This window comes from Tasmannia lanceolata, unplaced genomic scaffold (assembly GCF_043159265.1).
Source record: "Tasmannia lanceolata isolate RefF3 unplaced genomic scaffold, GAP_Taslan_0.1 ptg000020l, whole genome shotgun sequence".
NCBI classification, from domain to species: domain Eukaryota; kingdom Viridiplantae; phylum Streptophyta; class Magnoliopsida; order Canellales; family Winteraceae; genus Tasmannia; species Tasmannia lanceolata.
The window spans coordinates 18,340,227-18,345,088 of record NW_027518697.1 but is presented as its reverse complement, the minus strand read 5'-3'; the positions used below and the strand labels follow the sequence as shown (position 1 = coordinate 18,345,088).

The 4,862-nt window shown below is 38.9% G+C and overlaps 2 pseudogenes; both read left to right on the top strand.

The window, feature by feature from the left end:
* Nucleotides 1–555: 555 nt before the first annotated feature.
* LOC143855007 (dirigent protein 23-like) lies at nt 556–2,290 on the top strand (annotated as a pseudogene).
* On the top strand, nt 685–1,233 carry LOC143853847 (dirigent protein 4 pseudogene; annotated as a pseudogene).
* Nucleotides 2,291–4,862: the final 2,572 nt, after the last annotated feature.

Genomic DNA, 4,862 nt, shown 5'->3' with positions numbered 1-4,862 from the left:
CTGTACCCAGTAAACAACAGGGGCTACACATCACAACCATATTTTAATATTTGCACGGCTGTCTTTTCTTCTTCAATCAATTTCATCACAATCAAATTTTAATATTTGCACAACTGTCTTTTCTTCTTTAATCGATTTGTGAGAGCTTTTTTGGGAAATGTAATAACTTTTTGACAGCCCTTTAAATACTAAAAAGGACAAGATGGTTTGTGTAGATCTCAAAATACTGGGGAAAGCCCCATCTAGCGTAAAAGGTGACTCATAAATACGCTAAAGAGGGCTGTTCCAAGTAAGAAAATGGGGTGAATATAGTACTTCCTACATATGGTATTCACCCGTTTTTTTACTGGAGACAACCCCATCCAGTGTAAATGAGGAGCCATAAATACTAAAGAGGGCTGTTCCAAGTAAAAAATGGGTCAATATATTACTTACCTACACTAGATGGGACTGTCCCCGGTAAACAAAAGGGGCGAATCATTTCCCTTTATATATCACATGATTTTGATAAAAAGAGGGAAGTAGTTTTCAAGAAAAAGGTTTCACGTTTGTCCTTGAATTTTTTTTCAAGCGTTTCACATTTCCGTTTCACGCTTCCTTTTCTTGACCTGGCAACTATGGTCCATATAAACCTATCTAGAGACAGAGATAGAGATAGTGTGAGAACTTTAGAGAGAGGAAGAGATGGAGGGTAGATTAGCTTTGTTTGTTGTTTTGATACTATGTGTTTCTGCCATACCAGTACAATCCAATGGTGGAAAAGGCTTCCCAGTCTTAGGAAAGGAGAAGATGACTCGTCTCCACTTCTATCTCAATGACATTCATAGTGGAGAGAAACCAAGTGCAGTCTTGGTGGCTCAGGCTAACAAAACCTATGAAGGAGCGACGCCATTTGGAAGCGTCTATGTAGCCGATGACCCACTAACGGACGGTCCTGGACCAAATGCGAACGTTATTGGAAACGCACAAGGGCTTTATGTCATGTCCGGGCAGGACAAGTTGTCACTTGTCTTAGCCATGGATTTTGGGTTCACCACAGGAGAGTATGAGGGCAGCTCTATCACAGTGTTCTCAAGGAATCCGGTAACAGAGAAAATGAGGGAGCTCTCCGTGGTTGGAGGGAGGGGGAAGTTTCGCCTTGCTCGGGGTTTTGCTATGCTCAATAATTATTATTTTAACACCACTAGTGAGGATGCCATTATTGAGTATAAAGTTACCATCTTACATTACTGATGTTGAAGCATTCGTGAAATGTAATAAACTTGCATTGATAGATTCAATGTGAAGTCAATTTTTCATTGTTAAGTTTTGGGTTCTTAGTTTATTAGGGTTTCTTTGGAAAAGGATTGTTCTATGGTTTATTCCTTGTTAAGTTTTGGGTTTCTTTGGAAAACGATTGTTCTATGGTTTACTGCTTTTTTTAGACGTTTCTTAATTTATTAGGGTTTCTTTGGAAAAGATTGTTCTATGGTTTATTCCTTGTTAAGTTTTGGGTTCTTAGTCTGTTAGGGTTTCTTTGGGTTCTTACTTCATTTCTTCTCCTTTCTGATTCTTGGAAAGTTCTCTGTCAAGTGACTAAAATTGTTGCAGGAACTACCTAGAGAAAGGGAGAGATGAAGAAAGTAACTCTGGCTCTTTTGTTCTTCTCTTTCGTTATAGCGGCGGCTAGAACTGAAGGCGCCAATAAAAATTGGCGCAAGAGCCTCTGACTCAGAAAAGAGAAGGTGACTCCGTTGCATTTCTACTTCCACGACACGCCGAGTGGGAAAAATCCGAGTGCGGTTAAGGTTGCTCAAGCCTCCGATACAAACAAGTCGGCTACGCTCTTCGGCTTACTGGTGATGGCCAATGACCTGCTTACGGAAGGAACGGACCCTAAATCAAAGGAGGTGGGCCGGGCCCAAGGGCTTTATGGTTCGGCGGGCCAGAAGGAGCTGGGTCTGATCATGGCTTTGGACTATAGTTTCACCCAAGGCAAGTATAAGGGTAGCTCTATTAGCATTCTTGGAAGGAACCGGGCATTGAACCCGGTTCGAGAAATGGCGGTTGTGGGTGGGACCGGGTTGTTCCGGTTCGCACGTGGGGTGGCCCGCGCGAAGACTTATTGGTTCAATGCTACGTCTGGGGATGCCATTGTTGAGTATCATGTGACCATTGTACATTAATGGCTTGAAATTAATATTGGGTATTAATTTTTATTTTATTTTTTTATCGTTTTCTCTTTGATTTTGTCGGTGAGATTTGTTTGTACCTGTGTCTTGGGTTGGGAGGAGGAGTTCGTTTTGGTTTCTGTTTTTTTCTTGTCATCTTTTTGTTGCCATTCCTTGGATATTTTCTATGATTGGGGTGACTGATTTTCCGAGGAAAGATTTGCCCAGATGAGCCCTATTTTTATTTGGGGTAATGAGAAAACAAGAATACAACCTCTAAATTCATTAGAATAGCATCCATAAATAAATTGGAGGAATAAATGGTTTGGTTTGAAGAACAATTGAGCCTCACTTACACTTATGCCTGCTCAATATAAATTTGTTCATAGCCATTTTGCGGAAAGCCATTTCCTCGTTGCCTTTTGCATATGAGAACAGCCACAACTCAACTCAACTCAACTAAGCCTTTGTCCCAAACTAGTTGGGATCGGCTATATGAGAACATCCACATTGATTGATTTTTGGCGTTCATCTTAGGTGGTGCTGTTCTCATATGTAAAACAATCATAAGATTTATTTTGTATCGAAGGGATCTTTAATCACCTAAAAACATGATAAACTCAATGTAGTGAATGTACAACCAACAACAAAAAGGTAAGTGCATGACCAAAGTAAGAACTGGATGTAATATAAGAAGGTTAAAGTTTATATATAGCTCTTAATAGACTGATAGATGAGATGCGGGCAGGGAAAGTTGCAAAAGTCCTCTTATAACCAAGGTTTTAAATTTCGGTTTCGGTACCGATTTCGGACCCCACCAAAATCCGAAATTTCAGGCCGAAATTTTGAAACCGAATTTTCTAAATTTTGAAATGTCGGCCTAAATTTCGGAATGGCATTTAATCAAAATTTCGGACCGAAATTACCGAAATTCCAAAATTTCGGCTCAAATTTGGAATTTTGCGAAATTTTCAATTTCCGAAAATTTCTGTTTCGGTCCCCATCGAAGACCGAAATTTAAAACCATGTTTATAACTTTATATATTCAAGTGTAGTAGTCACGAACTAGGCTGGTATAATTCTAAAGTTCTTGTTTTAGGGTAAGTGCATGTTAGAGTACGTAGTGGCCACAAGAATGATAACGCAAACAGGAAAAAAAAAGCAAAAAAAGCCACAAATACGAACACAGAGATTTTACGTAGTTCGGCAATATGCCTACTCCACGGGGCAGCGATGGAGACTTCTTCTTCACTAATCAGAGAGAAAATTACAGTGTACACACTCACCCTCTCAACAATAAAAACAACTCAAACACAACCCTTCACAACAGAAGAACACCCCCCCTGAAGAGAAACTGTTCCTTCTCAGAACTCAGAAGAAGTAAAAGATAAAGAAAAGAAAAACAGTTCTTTTTAAATATCCACTTGCTATCTAGTGCTTTTGTTCCAACCAAGTAGTTGTTCGGATTAAAATCGAAGAGAAAAACAGACTAAAAGATAAGCAACAAAATGCCAAAGAGTATACCTCTAAGGCAAACATTGTTGAGACTAAGAATGATGGGTCTAAGAATCTGAAACCGAAGAAGGAAAAGAATTTTAAGAAATTTGGACCCAAAAAGAAAGGAGTCTGTTTTGAATGTGGAAAACCCGGACACTACAAGAAGGAATGCTGACACCGAAAGACTGGTTCGTCCAGTGCCAAGGTTAATTTAAACAAGGCAGATGTGATTGCAGCGGTTGTGACTGAGGTAAATCTGGTGGAAAATCCAAAGGAGTGGGTTCTGGATACTGGTGCTACCAAGCACATTTGTGGAAACCGAAACTCCTTCTACGACTACACCTTAGTTAAGGAAGGGGATCAAGTTTTCATGGGGAACTCACAGACCTCAAAAGTCGTTGGTAAGGGCAAGGTCTTGCTGAAGTTAACTTCAGGGAAAGTACTTGCACTTCAGGAGGTGCTGCATGTGCCGGATATACGACGTAACTTGGTGTCTGGTGCGCTCTTGAACAAGAATGGACTAAAGCTCACTTTTGAAGCAGACAAGGCAATCATTAGCAAAAATAATGTGGTTGTAAGGAAGGGCTACAATGCAAATGGTTTATTTGTTCTTAATGTACTTGAAATCCTGAATGAAAAAGTATCCTCTTCTGTTGCTTACATTGTTGAGTCCTTTGATATTTGGCATGGTAGATTAGGACATAGAAGTGCACCTTACATTAAAAGACTTTGTAATTTAGGTTTAATAAATAAAAAAATTGAACCTAGTAAAGAAAAATGTGAAATATGTGTTGAAGCAAAATTCACAAAGAAACCTCACTTTAGTGTTGAAAGAAAATCTGACTTATTAGAGTTAATTCATAGTGATCTAGCTGATTTTAGAAATCTTGAATCTAGAGGAGGTAAAAGGTACTATGTGACCTTTATAGATGATTACTCTAGTTACACTAAAGTATATCTTCTTAGAACTAAAGATGAGGCTGAACAAGCCTTTATCAAATATAAAAATGAAGTGGAAAATCAGTTAGATAGAAGAATTAAAAGACTTAGAACAGATAGAGGTACAAAATACTCTATAACTAAGTTCTGTGATGATAATGGTATTATCCATGAAACCACAGCCCCGTACCAACCTGAATCAAATGGTATAGCAGAACGAATGAACAGAACATTAAAGGACATGTTTAATGCTATGTTGATAAGTTCTGGTTTACC